Source organism: Budorcas taxicolor, chromosome 25, assembly GCF_023091745.1.
Source record: "Budorcas taxicolor isolate Tak-1 chromosome 25, Takin1.1, whole genome shotgun sequence".
In the NCBI taxonomy this organism is placed as follows: Eukaryota; Metazoa; Chordata; class Mammalia; order Artiodactyla; family Bovidae; genus Budorcas; species Budorcas taxicolor.
Genome location: NC_068934.1, coordinates 39,355,888 through 39,373,763, shown reverse-complemented (window position 1 = coordinate 39,373,763; position 17,876 = coordinate 39,355,888). Strand labels below are relative to the sequence as shown.

Genomic DNA, 17,876 nt, shown 5'->3' with positions numbered 1-17,876 from the left:
CTACAAACTATTTGCTTGGAGCTGCCATGGTTAGGCACCTTTGCAGTGGAAGCATCCGTTCTTTCCTCCTGGAGTCCCTCAGTAGATGCCTCAGCTAAGACAGCAGGGGTCAGAGGTTGATTTCATTTCAGATGGACTGGTTTGATCTCCTTGTTGTATAAGGGACTCTCAAGAATCTTCTCAAGCACCACAGTTCAAAAGCTCACTTCTTTGGCATGCACCCTTTTGTATGGTTCAGATTTCACATCTGTACATGATTACTGGAAAAATCATAGCTTTGACACTACAGACCTCTTTAGCAAACTGAGAATCTGCTTTTTAATACACTGTACAGGTTTTTCATTGGAGAAGGCAATGGCAAGCCACTCCAGTACTCTTGCATAGAAAATCCCATGGATGGAGGAGCCTGGTAGGCTGCAGTCCATGGGGTTGCCAGTGTTTCCAGTTTTCCATCATCTATATGCCATGAAGTGGTGAGACTGGATGCCGTGAATGTTGAGTATCTTTGTGAATAGTTTTTTGAATGTTCAGTTTTAAGCCAGCTTTTTTCATCTCCTCTCCTTATCAATTGGTCTTTAGTTCTTTGCTTTCTGCAATTAGGGTGGTGTCATCTTCATATCTGTGGATGTTGATATTTCTCCCAGCAATCTTTATTCCATCTTGGGATTTATGCAGTCCAGCATAACGAATGATCTTTCCTAAATACAAGTTCAATAACCAGAGTAACAATGTATACCTTGTCATGCTCCTTTCCCAATTTTAATCTTTTAGTTGTTCCGTGTCTGATTCTAACTGCCACTTTTTGACCTACATACAGACTTTCAGGAGACAGGTAACGTGATCTGCTACTCCCATTCTCTTAAGAATTTCCCTCAGTTTGTTGTGGCCCACACAGTGAAAGGCTTTATCATAGTCAGTGAAGCAGATGCAGATGATTTACTGGAATCCCCTTGCTTTTTCTATGGTCCAATGGATGTTGGCAATTTGACCTCTAGTTCCTTGAACCAGTTTGTATATCTGGAAGTTCTCAGTTCATGTAGTATAAAGCTTAGCTTAAAGGATTTTGAGCATTACCTTTGTAGTAAGTGAGATGAGCACAATTGCATGATAGGTTGAACATTCTTTGGAATTGCCTTTCTTTTGAATTGGAATGAAAACTGACCTTTTTCAGCACTGTGGCCATTGCTGAGTTTTCCAAATTTGGTGCCATATTGAACGCAGCACTGTTATAGCCTCATTCTTTACGATGTTTTAAACAGCTCAGTTGGAATTCCATCACCTCCACTAGCTTTGCTTGTAGTGATGCTTCCTGAGGCCCATTTGACTTCATGCTCTAGTATATCTGGCTTTACATAAGTGACCCCAACATCATCTCTATCCGGGTCATTATGACCATTTTTGTACAGTTCTTCTGTGCATCCTTGTTACCTCTTCTTAATCTCATCTGCTTCTGTTACGTCTTTGAGTTTTCTGTCCTTTATTGTGCCCATCTTTCCATTAAGTATTCCTATGGTATCTCCAGTTTTCCTGAAGTGATCTATACTATTTACAATTTATTATTTTCCTCTAATTTTTGCACTTTTCACTTACACAGACTTTCTTATCTCTCCTTGCTATTCTCTGGAAGCCTGCATTTCATTGTGTATATCTTTCCCCTTCTTGTTTGCTGTTCATTTCTCTTATTCTCTCAGCTGTTTTCAAGGCCTTCTCAGGCAACCACTTTGCCTTCTCACATTTGTTTTTCTTTGGGATGGTTTTGGTCACCACTTCCTGTACTATGTTACAAACCTCCTTCCATAGTTCTTCAGGCTACCAGACCTAATCCCTTGAATCTATTTTTCATCTGCACTGTGTAATCATAAGGGATTTGATTTAGGTCATAGCTTAATGGTCTAGTGCTTTTCCTTACTTTCTTCAACTGAAGCCTGAATATTGCTGCTTCTGCCTAAGCAATAGTGTCAGATTACCACCCACCACTCCCAGTGGGTATGGAACAACAACAACAGCAAAAAAAAAAAAAAAAAAAATTTGAGGACTATATAGTGTAAGTGAGAAATAATTAAATTATTTAATTTAAGAGACTAGATCTGATAGACAGAGTGCCTGACGAAATATGGACGGAGGTTTGTGACACTGTATAGGAGACAGGGATCAAGATCATCCCCATGGAAAAGAAATTCAAAAAAGCAAAATGGCTGTCTGAGGAGACCTTACAAATACCCGTGAAAAGAAGAGAAGTGAAAAGCAAAGGAGAAAAGGAAAGATAAAAGCATCTGGATGCAGATTTCCAAAGAATAGCAGGGAGAGATAAGAAGGCCTTCCTCAGTGATCAATGCAAATAATAGAGGAAAACAACAGAATGGGAAAGACTAGTGATCTCTTCAAGAAAATTAGAGATACCAAGGGAATATTTCATGCAAAGATGGGCTTTATAAAAGACAGAAAGGGTATGGACCTAACAGAAGCAGAAGATATTAAGAAGAGGTGGCAAGAATACACAGAAGAACTGTACAAAAAAGATCTTCACGGCCCAGATAAACACAATGGTGTGATCACTGAACTAAAGCCAGACATCCTGGAATGTGAAGTCAAGTGGGCCTTAGAAAGCATCACTACGAACAAAGCTAGTGGAGGTGATGGAATTCTAGTTGAGCTATTTCAAATCCTAAAAGATGATGCTGTGAAAGTCCTGCACTCAATATACCAGCAAATTTGGAAACTCAGCAGTGGCCACAGGGCTGGAAAAAGTCAGTTTTCATTCCAATCCCAAAGAAAGGTAATGCCAAAGAATGCTCAAACTTCTGCACAATTGCACTCATCTCACATGCTAGTAAAATAATGCTCAAAATTCTCCAAGCCAGGCTTGAGCAGTAAGTGAATCGTGATCTTCCACATGTTCAAGCTGGTTTTAGAAAAGGCAGAGGAACCAGATATCAAATTTCCCACATCCACTGGATCATCGAAAAAGCAAGAGAGTTCCAGAAAAACATCTATTTTTGCTTTATTGACTATGCCAAAGCCTTTGACTGTGTAGATCACAATAAAATATGGAAAGTTCTGAAAGAGATGGGAATACCAGACCACTTGACCTGTCTCTTGAGAAACTTGTATGCAGGTCAGGAAGCAACAGTTAGAACTGGACATGGAAAAACAGACTGGTTCCAAATAGGAAAAGGAGTACATCAAGGCTGTGTATTGTCACCCTGCTTATTTAACTTATATACAGAGTACATAATGAGAAACACTGGGCTCGAAGAAGCACAAGCTGGAACCAAGATTGCCGGGAGAAATATCAATAACCTCAGATATGCAGATGACACCACCCTATGGCAGAAAGTGAAGAGGAACTAAAAAGCCTTTTGATGAAAGTAAAAGAGGAGAGTGAAAAAATTGGCTTTAAGCTCAACATTCTGAAAACGAGGATCATGGCATCTGGTCCCCTCACTTCATGGGAAATAGATGGGGAAAGAGCGGCTGACTTTATATTTGGGGGCTCCAAAATCACTGCAGATGGTGATTGCAGCCATGAATTTAAAAGACGCTAACTCCTTGGAAGGTAAGTTATTACCAACCTAGACAGCATATTGAAAAGCAGAAACATTACTATGTCAACAAAGGTCCATGTAGTCAAGGCTATGGTTTCTCCAGTGGTCATGTATAGATGTGAGAGTTGGACTATAAAGAAAGCTGAACCCCGAAGAATTGATGCTTTTGAACTGCAAGGAAATCGACCCAGTCCATCCTAAAGGAAAACAGTCCTGAATGTTCACTGGAAGGACTGATATTGAAGCTGAAACTCCAATATTTTGGCCACCTGATGTGAAGAGCTGACTCATTTGAAAAGACCCTGATGTTAGGAAAGATGGAGGGCAGGAGGAGAAGGGGATGACAGAGGATAAGATAGTTGGGTGGCATCACCAACTCAATGGACATGAGCATGTGTGGACTCCGGGAGTTGGTGATGGACAAGGAGGCCTTGCGTGCTGCCGTTCATGGGCTCACAAAGAGCTGATCACGACTGAGCAACTGAACTGAACTGAACTGAAGTTATTGAATACAGTGTCAGATTTCTTTCCTTTTTTTTTCTTTTTTTTCTTTTGTTTTTCTTTGGTTTTGTGTTTTGATGGGCAGGATTTTTGTTTTTCCTTTAGAAGTTATTCTACTCTGAATGTAGAGTCATAAGTCTGAATTTTAAAGCCACTTAAGTAATGTGTCATTATATGTAGTCAACAACTTGATGCAATTAAATTTATTAGTCTTTGTTCTCAGTTTGTTCAGTTCATTTCAGTCCTTCAGTTGTGTCCGTCTCTTTTCAATGCCATAGACTGCAGTATACCAAGCTTCCCTATCCATCATCAACTCCTGGAGCCTTCTCAAGCTCATGTCCATCGATTTGGTGATGCTATCCAACCATCTCATCCTCTGTCTTCCGCTTCTCCTCTTGCCTTCAATCTTTCCTAATATCAGGGTCTATTCCAATGAGTCAGCATGTTTAGTATGCATTCAGACTCTTTTCAAATCAGCCAACATGAATTAAATTCCTCTCTGTCAGCACTGCACTCCCAACTGTAGGGCAGAAACAAAAAAGTGCAGAGACTGAAAGCTGATTCCAGCACATTGCTGGGGAGATTTTGCTCCCTCTTTTTTTTCTGGGGAAAAAAAAAAGTGGTTAACATTAAAATCAGTAGATTGTACATAAATAATCCAAACTACTGACTCTCTTGAAAACATGGCCAACTGGCTTGCTTTATAGTATGGGTGAAGTAGAGGAAAGGCTGCTCCCAGTGGTAAGGCCTGTGCTGCCCAGATTCCAATATGACCACCTAGTCCTAGTATCAAATCTCCTGCCTCCTGGGGCCATGAGTTTGTGAGCACTAGACTTCTAGCTCTCTTTAGATAAAGACTACTTTTGTCTTGATCAACTTTGACTTTGAAGCCTTTAACCCAGAACCTAGCACATAGTTCTTCCTTGTAAACTTGTTGGATGATATAAAGTATCTTGTGGATGCGTATGACATGTATTCTAATTAATGGAAATACTGGTCTACCCTAAATCTTTGATGCAGCCTGGCATCATAGGTGGCCCTGATGTCTGCCATTAGACCCGCTAACTAAAGCCAGTTGTATGTCCCTGGGCTGTCCCTGAAGTCTTCACTTTGCCATTTGACAATTTATCCTCCTAGCAATATCCTCTCCCATGAAGACAGCAATGCCTATCTCATCAAGTGGCTAAGAAGATGACATGAAATCATGAGTGTCCAACATGGCCCGTAGTATCCATTTTCATGATGTTCTTAGCAGTTTTTTCTCCAAGTAGGCAAGATTCTCTGTCTTCTTAGATGTCCATGCAGATCAGTTTGATTTTCCAGCCAAGCTTCAAGGAAGAGATTACAGTTCAATTCTCTGTATTCTGAGAACCTTCAAATGTCACTCGCCAAAGATACTGATGGAGGTAAAGATTTTATCAAGAGCTTTGTGTTTTTTTCAGATCTTTTAGTCGCCTAAAGGGGAAAACTCAGGTATGTCAGAACATATATAACTAGGGGCTCCTGATCACCACTACATGCTAAGAACCCAAACTTCCCTGAGAACCTTGATCCAGGAAAGAAGCATGAAGTGGCTTGTGCTCCTCGGGCTGGTGGCCTTCTCAGAGTGCATAGTCAAGTAAGTATGGGGACTGTAAATCTCATCATATTACTTTCTCGGATTTTTTTTTCATCTGATTATTCTTCCACCCATCTTGTTTAGGAAGGAATTGAATATTTCCCTAAGAGTCTTAAAGCTCCACTCTTACTTATTGATAAATAACTTGCTATAGGAACTGTGGATCCCAAAGTCTTGGTGTAGATTTGGGTTGCACAAATCTTGGGGCCCAGTCATGTCATGACCTGTTGAAAATGCAACTCCTTGCAACAGTTCAGTGCACAGTCTATGCTAATGTCGATGTGGTCCTGTGGAATAGCATTTTCTACATTTTGTTCAACATGTCCTCTTTTTTCCCTCTCTACTTCAGTGTGTATATGCCTATGTCTGCATCTCTGTATTACTGTCATTTATCTCTCCATCTCTTTGGAAGTCACTGGGAGTCTATTTCTCTTTGTGTTGTTTTCTTTTAGTTTTTCACTTGACTGGTCCTTCCTTCTCAAGCTTCTGAATTTCCCTTACTTGTTCCCTATATCTTGGGTTCTTCTTTCAACTCTCTCTTCTCTTTCAACTTGGAGAAAATTTCACTGTTTCATATATACTGTTTTATGTCTGACAAGCAGTGTGACCACAGCCAACTCAGAAACCTCTTGCTTTTCAAATTGCTGTCTTGTAAAAGAGGATAAGAGTCCCCCTTTTACATCCTTCCTTGAGGTTCTATGAGAAGCAATAAATGGGATGGCAAAAGCAATGCTAATGGCTGTCATTGTTAAGACTTCCTATTTATCAGGTACCTTATATCCATCACTTCACTTGTCCCCAAGATATTCTAATTGGAGGGTTTGTATTGTTACATTCCACCATTTCACCGAACCAGAGACCGAGACACCACATGGTCATATGGCTTACACAAGACTGCAGAACAGAACCTGTATTCAAATCTATGCCTTTGTCAATGTATATGCAACAAATTCTGATGATAAAGTGCCTCATAAAAATGGTTAGAAAATAAACAGGAAAATTACAATGACAGTTATATCTTACTTAACACTGACAGCTAATTGTAGCATCTTCTTTGTTTTCCTTGTCAAATGCTCAGTGAAAGAATACCTCTAAGGAGAGTGAAGACCATGAGAAAAACCCTCAGTGGAAAAAACATGCTGAACAATTTCCTGAAGGAGCATGCTTACAGACTGTCCCAGATTTCTTTTCGTGGCTCAAATCTAACTATTCACCCACTGAGAAACACCAAGGATGTGAGTATTTTGGGAAGATGGTGCTCCACAGTGCCCCCTTGGTTCTCTAGCCTAGCACTGGGCTTCATCTGGAGGTGCCAGGTTGGATGTTGGGGTTGGAGTTCCTGCAGGGGCAGAGACACTGGAAAACAGGGACCCCATCCAGAAGAGAAGGCACTCTCATCCTCAACTATTTGTCTTTGTGACTGGGCCTGGCAATTACCAGGTGGCAGGTAAATATCCATTTCTGTGTCAAAGATGTATCATTAATTTGAGGGTGATTGTTCCTTCTGAAAGAAGTGAGCCACTCAGTTACAGAAAAAGAGTGAACCATCACTGATCAAAAGGTAGAACCAACTGCAAAGCAATTGTGAATCCCCAGGCAGAGGAATTCAGTTTCCACAGATGTAAGAACGACAGCAGGAAAAAGTTACTGAACCTGTATTATGTGTATGGTCATAAGAATCACTGTTGTTTCTGTTTTTAGATTAGAAAAAGGGCTTATTTTGTCTTCAAGATGTCTTCAAGAGTGCCCATGCCAGCCTGAGAAATAGGCAAAGAGTAAATACCTGTCAAATGAAAGGGTCACCTGTGTGGTGTTGATTGGATGTGGCATGAGTTTAGAGGGAGTGGCTGGGGTTGAACAAAAGGACCTCCTGGAGAAACCTGTGCTAAGGCTGGGTTTGAAGAGACTACAGAGCTTCTCAAATGAAGGCACCAGGACTTCCTTGTGTGCCCAGCGGTCCTGGAGGCCCCGTGGTTATGCCTCTGGGCTTCCCATGCAGGAGGTACCACTTCAACGCCTGGTTATGCAGTCAGTATCATGCATACAATGTAGCACAGGAAAAATATATCAAATGCAGACACCTCTGTGACCAAAGCCTGTGAGCTTCACAGTGGTTAGAAAGTGATCTCAAGAGATATGTGACCCCCAGAGGGAGGCATCTCTGTGGGAATAGAGGGTAGCCAGTCCTGCACTAACCCACTCCCTCTTTTTCCCTGCAGATGCTCTATGTGGGTAACATCACCATTGGAACACCCCCTCAGGGATTCCAGGTGGTCTTTGACACGGGTTCATCTGACTTGTGTGTGCCCTTTGTCTTTTGAACCAGCCCAGCCTGTTGAGAGTCCAGACACCCCATATCCGACCATCCTCTGCTTGCCCTGCCGCCCTGTTTCTACCCTTGGCACCTGATGACACTCATCTCTTATGTCTGCAGCTACACAGGTTAGGTTCAGACATCTTCAGTCTCCCACCTTCCAGATTACCAGTAAGACCTTCAGCATTGCCTATGGATCTGGGAGAATTAAAGGAGTTGTTGTTCATGACACAGTTTGGGTAACAGTGTAACAAATGCTGAGGCAGGACTGGCTATGGAGTGACCACTGCTTGCTAAACAGATGCAGGACCATGTGGCAGGACCCTTCCTAGCCTAACTCCCATAGGTATTGGCCATCTTATCCACAGGATCATGTCTCTGGGGAGGCAGTGCCCATGGTGGAACATGAGCAAACAAATTAGCTAACCCAGAGAGTGGCTTGAGGTGTGGACTTGCAGCTCCTCTGCCTATGAGCAATTCAAGGTTCATTTTGCTGGGAGTGAGAAGAAGGGATAAAAGCGCCCACTTTTATATTCACAGACCATTCCAGGCACTTTCAGGTGATAACTGGTTTAATTCTGCAACAACTCCACAAAGCCGTTACTCTGATTAGCTCATGAGACGTATGAGGAAACTGAGGTGCAGACAGCAAGGGCCTTGCTGAGGGCACACATGTGGCAAAAGGTGGAGTTAGGCTGGCTTTTCAGAACTGAAGTTGCTGTGGGGTGTTTGGGGACAGGATAAAACCGATCTGGGGACCCTGGGGTCAAGTGCTTCAGGTATCCAGAGTGGGAAACCTGGGACCTGAGAAGTCAAGGGGCCTGATAAATGAGTTCTCACTCTAGAGAACCCTTGAGAGTCTAATAATCCTATGGCCTGCCTCCCTAAAATACTTGAGTATGTCCCCTCTCTTTCTCTCTCATACAGACTCACATAAATACACACATATCCCCAAAAGTGAATTCCTCAGGCAGGAATTTCATAGAACCCTGCAAGCAAGATTGTGTTTTCAGCTCCTGTCTTCTTGCAAGATGCAGAATCCACAGTACTTTGCAGAGAATGCAGTCCTTTCTTTTCATTAGGTCACAGTGCTGCCAAAGAGAAGGCTATCTTGCTCTCCATTCAGTTTGTCCACAAGGTGGCACCAATCGGTCCTGGCCTGACTCTTGGTTGCCCCACCTGGACAGAAGCCACAAGGCCAATATGACTCACTCAGGTGGTGTTATTCAGAGGGGCAGATGTTATAAAATTCACAGCCTCTCTCAAATGAAACGCAAATTCCCCTCCCAGCTTGGTCTATCCATCTGAGGTCCACCAAAGACACAGCCCAGCCTCAATTCTTCTTTGAGGATCTCACAGCAATGCACACCAGCCCAGTCCTAGCCCCATTTCACGTTATCTGTATGTGGGAACACTCTTCTCTCCCACAGATTGGGGACCTTGTAAATACTGACCAGCAGTTCGCTCTAAGCATGGCGGAATACAGGTTTGCGGGTATACCTTTTGATGGCATCTTGGGCTTGAACTACCCCAACATATCCTTCAATGGAGCCATCCCATCTTTGACAACCTGAAGAATCAAGGTGCCATTTCTGAGCCTGTTTTTGCCTTCTACTTGAGCAAGTAAATCTGAGATGGACAATCCCTTTCTCCAAATTAGCTGTGAGATGCTTTCAGTTGCATGAAAATTATAGAACACTTGATAAAGTAGTATCCTAAGAGATAATCTAACCCAGGATAACTATGGACCCAGGGCCCTACCTGGCTTCACCGCTGGCTTTTATAAATAAACTTTTATTGGAACACAACCTTACTCTTGGGCTCAAGATCAGGAACTTGGTCTAGGGGAGTGGGTGAGAAGGAAGGCTAATGGAAGGCAACAGGAAACAAGTTGAAGGAAAAGCATTAGGATTTGCTTATGAATTTGATAAGGAAGGAAGGACAAGGATGTTGGATATCTTCCTTTCCACATTAGCATATCACTCCAGCTACCCAATTTGTAGGACCCAGTGAGAAATGAAAGTGTGGGACACAAAAGTGTGGGATGCCTTGTTCAAGAAATATTAAGCATTTCAAGACAGGGAGGGTACAGGTGTGGTCCCTTCTGAGTGTGGGGCCCTTTGGATAGTAGAGGTCTCAGGCCAGTGGAGCCAACTCTGGGTGACCTGAACCCACACCCTTAGAACTCCTACGCCTTGATTTTCTTGAAAAATGACAACGTGGAAAAGGGGAAAGCCGAAAGCTTCAGCACCCTGTCCTCTGAGGGTGTCTGAGCACTCGGGTCGCTGGAGGTCCAGGGTCACTGGAGGTCGCTTCTTCAGAAGACATAGTGGGTGAAGCCCAGCCAAGTGCTTCAGCTTCTAACCTCCTCTGTGCCACTCATTAGCTTGTAATAGGGCTCAGTCTTGATCTCAATCACTCCTAGAGTCAATTTCTGCGTCTGTACGTGGGGACTGTATTAGGGCCTTGATGGGTGGACAAGCACAGCTCTCAGACAGTGCTGTTGTTACTGTCCTCCAAGGATCTCCCCCTCACTTCTCTCTACAGAGACAAGTGGGAAGGCAGTGTGGTGATGTTTGGTGGGGTGGACAATCGCTACTACAAGGGAGAGCTCAACTGGGTACCATTGATCCAAGCAGGTGACTGGATTGTACACATGGACTGGTAAGCCTCTCCCTCTCAGGGTCAGCCCAAGTGATGTTTCCACTACTGTTCGTGGACACAGGCAGACACACAAAAATGCATTCTCAGACACACAGTCACACAGACATATACACCACCCACAATGATACAGACAGATACACAGACACATGGAAACACACAAGCAGACACATATAAACAAACACAGAGACACATATAAACATGCATAGCTAGTCAGAGACACACAAGCACTCACAGAGACACATGCAAACACATAAAGAAACAAACACACAAGCACATAAATACACAAACAACCATGGGTTCATAATCCCCAGGTATTCTGACCAGGGCTCTGACCAGGGTCCTAAAAGGGACCAGAGAGGTCTGTGCAGATGGGAAAGGCCTGCACCCACTGCCTTTTGAGGTGGGGAGCATGGTTAGAGGACTCTACAGTGTGGTGAACAGAGGATTAGGGAGAATTTCTCCAGCTTGAACAGATTTATGATAAGATGACCGACTGTCCAGGGCTACCTAGGACATAGGAAGTGCTCAGTACAGATAAATGTCAGTTAAAAAATGGGGACAGTCCTGAGAAAATGGGGGAAACTGGTTTTCTTAGGGAGCAGCCACCCAGCAGGGGAGAGAGGATGGCTGCAGTCTTAAGACATGAAAGCAAATAATAAAAAAGACACCCCTGGTTCTTGGGCACACAGTGGGACAGGGGCCATAACAGAGAATCAAGAAGGTGGGATCCAGGAGTGACCTGAGGGCAAGAGGCACAATTGATAGGATTCTGTGTGATACTCTCAGACAAAAGCTGACCTGTCCTTTGGAGTTTCTGTGGGCTAGTCATGTATTTCCTGGCCAGGGTCTCAGCTGGTTATAGGAGCAGTGCTGGGAGATACCCTCTCCCAGAGGAGCCCCTCTCTCCCCCTACTATGAGAATTTGCTGCCCCTGCGAATCTCCGTCTTCACACTGTGTGAGACCCGTTATTTGTTCCCCACCAGGTACAGCTCTCCGGAGGTTTTTGTTTTCTCAGTCTTCATTCACTCAGTGAACAGACAAGCATTGGGCATCCACTGTGTGCCAGGCACTTTAGGGAAGCAAGGAGAATAAAACACGCTCTCACATCTAAGAAGGCAGATGTACATGAAGTGACTCACCCACATAGTGAATTGTGACTTTGGAACATGCTAGACATGAGGAGGCAAAGGCAATGGCAACCCACTCCAGTACTCTTGCTTGGAAATTCGCAGATTCAATGGAGCCTGGTGGTCTGCCTCTATGAGGTCGCAAAGAATCGGACATGACTGAAGTGAGTTAGCAGCAGTAGCAGCAGGAGACATGAGGAAGGGTCTACAGAGAGTGACCAAGACAGGAGACTGATAAACACCGGGGGAAAGACTTCTTGGAAACAATACAATTAAGCTGGAATCTGGAAGATGAGAAGAAATTTGCTAGTCAAAGGAGACTGAAGTCTTTTAGGAAGGAAGGCCAGCTTGTGTCAAGGTTCAAAATATCGTAGTTTATTTCAGTACTGCATTTGAGAATGTCAAGAAAGGTGCTGTATCGAGAGCAAAGGAAAAGAGGGCGAGAGATGAAGGGCTGTTTAGGAGACAGTCGGGAAGGGGACAACTCTGGGGTGACATAGAGCGACCTTGATGCCTGCTTTCTTCCACTGTCTCTCAGCATCTCCATGAAAAGAGAAGCTATTGCCTGTTCTGGTGTCTGCTAGGCAGTTTTTGACACCAGAGCAGAATTTATCGAAGGCCCAGGAACACTGGTCAATAACATCCAGAAGCTGATCAGCACCACTCCACGGGGTTCCAAGATGAAGGATCATGCCCCAGGATCACTCCCAGTCTCCACACACAACAAGGATCTCATGGCCAACTTCTCTCCCTCTCTAACAGCACTACGTTTCATGTTCTGTGGTCAATACCCTGCCCTCTATTATCTTCACCATCAATGGTATCAACTACCCAGTGCCATGTCCTACATCCTCAAGGTCAGGGGACAACACTGAGAGTTGGTTCTCAAACTGGAGCTTGCAGGAACCCTTGGGCTGCTGCTGGGAGGAGCACACACTCTGGAGGCCATGTCACACCATTGCAGATGCTGCTGAGCCCTGTGGCTGGGCCAGTGCCTCCCACAAAACCAATCATTTGAGAGTAAAGGGCAGTGTGGGACACTGATCTTCCTGAAATAATGTGGAGAGGCCACACAATATGGCACGGTGGGAGTCAGGGAGAGGGGAACACTAAGGTCGTCAGTCCTCAAAGAGCTTCAATTCAATCTGAACTCGTAGGTTCCTGAACATGAAATTCAGCACTAGCAGTCCCTGAAATAGCCCATATTACAAAGAGAATGGCTGGGGACAGTCCCAGTGTGCTCTCCCAGCATAAGTTAACAGTCTCCCTTCCCTTCTCAGTGTTTTCGTGGTTTCGATAATAAATTACATGGTCAGCCTAGTATTTGGCTGAATCTTTCCCTTGCTCTTGCAAGGTGCCTCCTTTGTGAGTTGGGGTACCCGACCCCTCTGTGGGGAGGTTGGATGCTAATGTGATTAAAGGGTACACAGTGACTGCTCAGCTCCAGCACAGGGTGGAGGCTTCATGTCAGCTCCCAGCGGGACGTCAGAGTAGACTGATGGGCTCAAAGAAGGCTTTGACAAAGAGAGGGAATTTCAGGAATTCTAAAACCACAAACTCATTGAGCCATATGGAGAGTTGCTTGGTTCTGGGCAAAACTGCAATGGATTCCATGCAAATGGCATGTTAAGGTGGTCTGCACGGTGATGGAATTGCAGTTGAGCTATTTCAAATCTTAAAAGATGATACTGCACTCAATATGCTAGCAAATTTTGAAAACTCAGCAGTGGCCACAGAAATGAAAAGGTTGTTTCATTGCAATCCCAAAGAAAGGTGATTTCAAAGAATGTTCATCTGCCACACAGTTGCACTCATTTCACATGCTACCAAAGTAGTTTCTCCAGGCAAGTCTTCAGCAGTACATGAACTGTGAAATTCCATATGTTCAAGCTAGATTTAGAAAAGACAGAGGAACCAGAGATCAAATTGCCATCATCCATTGGATTTTCGAAAAAGCAAGAGAATTCCAGAAAGATACCTACTTCTGCTTTATTGACCATGGAAAAGCCTTTGACTGTGTGGATCACAACCAACTGTGGAAAATTTACAGAGATTGGAATACCAGACCATCTTATCTGCCTTCTGAGAAATCTATGCAGGTCAAGAAGCAACAGTTAGAATTGAACATGGAACAGCAGACTGCTTCCAAATCAGGAAAGGAGTATGTCAAGGTTGTATATTGTCACCCTGCTTATTTAAATTATATGCTGAGTACATTATGTGAAATGCCCAACTGGATGAAGCACAAGCTGGAATCACAGTTGCTAGGAGAATTATCAATAACTTCAGATATGCAGAAGATACTACCCTCATGACAGAATGTGAAGAGAATCTAAAGAGCCTCTTGAGGAAAGTGAAAGAGGAGAGTGAAACATTTGGCTTAAACTCCACAACAGAAAATGAAGATCATGGCATTTTGTCCTGTCACTTCATGGCAAATAGATAAGGAAGCAATGGAAACAGAGAGAGACTTTATTTTGGGGGGCTCCGAAATCAGTGCAGATGATGACTGCACCCATGAAACTAAAACATGCTTGCTTGTTTGAAGAAAAGCTATGAAAACCTAGCAGCATTTTTAAAAGCAGAGATATTACTTTGCAGAAAAAAGTTCAGTATAATGAAAGCTATGCTTTTTCCAGTTGTCATGTATGGATGTGACAGTTGCACCATAAAGAATGGTGACCAATGAAGAATTGATGGTTTTGAACTGTGGTGTTGGACAAGACTCTTGAGAGTCCCTTGGACTACAAGGAGATCCAACAAGTCAATGCTAAAGGAAATCAATCTTGAATATTCATTGGAAGGAGCGATGCTGAAGCTGAAGCTCCAATACTTTGGCCAACTGATGTGAAGAAATTACTCATTAGAAAAGATCCTATTACAGGGAAAGATTGAAGGCAGGAGGAGAAGAGGATGATGGAGGATGAGAAGGCTGGATGGCATCACCGACTTGATGGACATGAGTTAGAGCCAGCTCGAGGAGTTGGTGAAGGACACGGAAGCCTGGTGTGCTGCAGTCCATGGGGTTGCAAAGAGTCAGACATGACTGAGTGACTGAAATGAACTGAACATACCCCATAGCAAATGCTAGTGGTAACTGTCATGCTTCTCCTGCAAATCAGGGCTCCCCAAGGCCCCAGTACATATCCCTAGTCAAGTCTGCACCCATGCACAGAGCCTAGCATCCACAAGGCATTTAGTGAGTTCTGATTGCAGGGGGATCTCCATTTTGGTAGATATAGAGGGGCAAAGGCCACATTTATCCTCCTGTCTCAAACAGCTTGAAAGAAGAGATAAATGAAAGAACAATTTTTTACATCAAACGTCAGGCAGCAGAATATCGATTCCTGAGGTGGTGAGGAAGCAAGGTGAACTCTACAATTGCCCCAACTCTAGAAATAGTTTCCAACACATACATGGAAGGGCTGTCTAGGCAGAGACAAATGGTCACCTCAAGAAGAGAGATTTTTAGACTCTAGATCGTTAGGGTTCACAGGAGAGAGCTGCACACAGAGAACTGTGGCCGTGTACAGGTGATACCCCTTCAGTTTTCAGCAGAGAGTTGATACTACTGGTCAGGATTATAGGGAACAATCCTTGAGTTTCAAATTGAGCCAAGTCTAATAGTGTCCCCACACACCAGAGTGGAAATTACTCATAATTCCCAAGACATCAGTATGTCCTTGAAGACAATATTGACTTACTAGTGGGGAATAGTAAACCTGGTCTAAAGGCTAGTCTCATATCAGCTAAAAAAATTGAACAGGAAGCCTTCAAAAATACAATTATTTCCAAGGTATTAATAGTGTTTGCAAACAGTGCCAGGAATAATCTATAAAAATTTAAAAATATCCAGCATCCAAAGGGTAAAATTTACCATATCCAAAACCCAATTTAAAATTTCCATATGAATTGTGAAAATAGTTGTCCTAGGTCAATCACAGTATTGTAAAGTAATTATCCTCTAGTTAACAAAAATACATAAGTTTAAAAAGAAAAAAAAAAAAAACATTTCTGATGTACAAAGGAGTAAGAAAATATCCATAATGAGAGAAAAAATCAATTAGTAAAAACACAGCTAAAATATACATTACCTAATTAGCAGGGAAGGACATTAAAATGCTTACTACATCAGTAATCCTTATATTCATGAAGCTGAAGAATATTGAGTATGTTAAATAGAGACATGGAAAATAGGAATGAAAAGACTGTGGGAAAAAATAACTGTGCATCACAGAAATTTGAAACAACTTTAAAAATACTAAAATATATGTAAATGGAATCTTACAGGAAGTGAAAGAAGGAGAATAGAGAAAAGAACTTCATAATTACTGGCTGAAAAATTTCCAGATACGATGAAAATTTTACACCCATTAAGACAGAAGGTCAGTTAATTCATGGACAAGAAATAGGACAACTATTCAAAGGTGCATGATAATTCATTGTTTAAAACAATCAACCAAAGTAATGTAACCAGAAGGAAAAACAGACACAGTAGAACAAAAAATGGGAAAGACAGCAGATTAGTCATGTGAAACAATGTTAGAGGACACTGGCACCACATCTTAAAATGCTGAGAGAAATATAATTGAGTCAGAACTTTATACCCAAGAAAAATATATATCAAAAACAAGACGAAATACTTTCTCAGACGTACAGCAACTATAAAACTTCATCACCACCAACAGACCAATATAACAAGAAATGATTTTTAAAAGGCCTCAAACGTGAGATCTCCATAATTCTAGCCATCTCAGTCCTTCAGAAGACCTTGATAAAGACAAACAAATACTAAGGTAGAAATAGTCATTGTGTTTGTACCCACTTCTAGAAAGTGTTGCTGACTCCTTAGTACTGTATCTTGCAATGCTGGTGGACTAGATGGAGAAGTGATATGAACAGAAATAAGGAAGGTGAGACAGGTAGGTCAGAATGTGAGGTGACAAAGACAAGGTATTTAGAAGCTGAAGAATTGAGAGAGATTTGGGACCTGAGTTGGAAAAGCAGTTTTCAAACCAAATTGGGTCCTGTGATATGTATAATCCTCACTTCAGTCCTTCGATCTCTACTGAGAGGTCTGGCTTTTTTTCTGGAGCACAGTTCAAGTCCATCTAGTGTTTCTCATTGCTGTCCCTTCCTCCTGGCTCCCACACTGTGCTCAGCCATTCAGCCTAATCCATTCAGAAAAGGTTCCTTCTTTAAGGTAGGCGATGCAGGCTACCTACAAAAAGATCTATTCTCTGCTTCTCTTTCAAACTGAAAATAGTTTGTTATATAGCCATGAGCCCAGTATCTACAGGACTGCATTTCCTGCCCACTTGTGCTCTTACTCATGACAGGTGACTTAGAGATACAAACAGATCTGTAAGAGCGATTTCTTGAAAGACTGCTTTCAAGGAGCTGATTTAGCTGAGAGATGGTACTCTTTCCCTCTCCATCTACTTCCTAACTGTTGTCTGTATTTTAGCTGTGATGGCTGGAACTCCTGCAGTTGTACTGGACAATAATGTAACATTGGAGATGGATACCACCCAAGCTCTGGCTGGCCGAACTTCAGCTTTGTTTCAGTAGGAGAGAAAAATCAGGCTTATCTTGCTAAAGTTATACTTGTTTTAGTTTTTTGCAATGTGCATCGAAACTTAATCCTGATATTACTATGTGTTTAATATGATATAACCTTATTATATTGTTGGGTTTAATGAATATGTTTATATTTTACATTTCTCTAATTTTTATTTGCAAATTGATTCATCAGCCATTATATCTAAATTGTATAAATGCAAAATTATGATTATAAGCATGTGTGTCTTTAGATTTTTAATTTTTATACTCTCTTATCTTCTTTCTTTTCTTCTTTTCTCCATATTTGGACAGTCTGGGCCATGTCCTCTCTTATAAATTCATCCATATCCATATCTGCAGGCCAAAACAGACCGAGAGCTGTTTGGGGAGAACCAAAGAAGAATGAATACAGGGATATGAATGAAGGGTGGTGGCCCTTGTTACTCATCATGAATGTTCTGAAGTAGGATCATATTCCCCTGTGCTTCTGTGTGCCCACCACCCCCAAGTTTGCCATGAACATGGAAGATACTTTGGTCAGTGG

At 42.5% G+C, this 17,876-nt stretch overlaps 1 pseudogene; it reads left to right on the top strand.

Annotated features, from left to right (window-relative positions):
* The first annotated feature begins 5,611 nt into the window (after positions 1-5,611).
* On the top strand, positions 5,612-17,341 carry LOC128068561 (pregnancy-associated glycoprotein 1-like; annotated as a pseudogene).
* Positions 17,342-17,876: the final 535 nt, after the last annotated feature.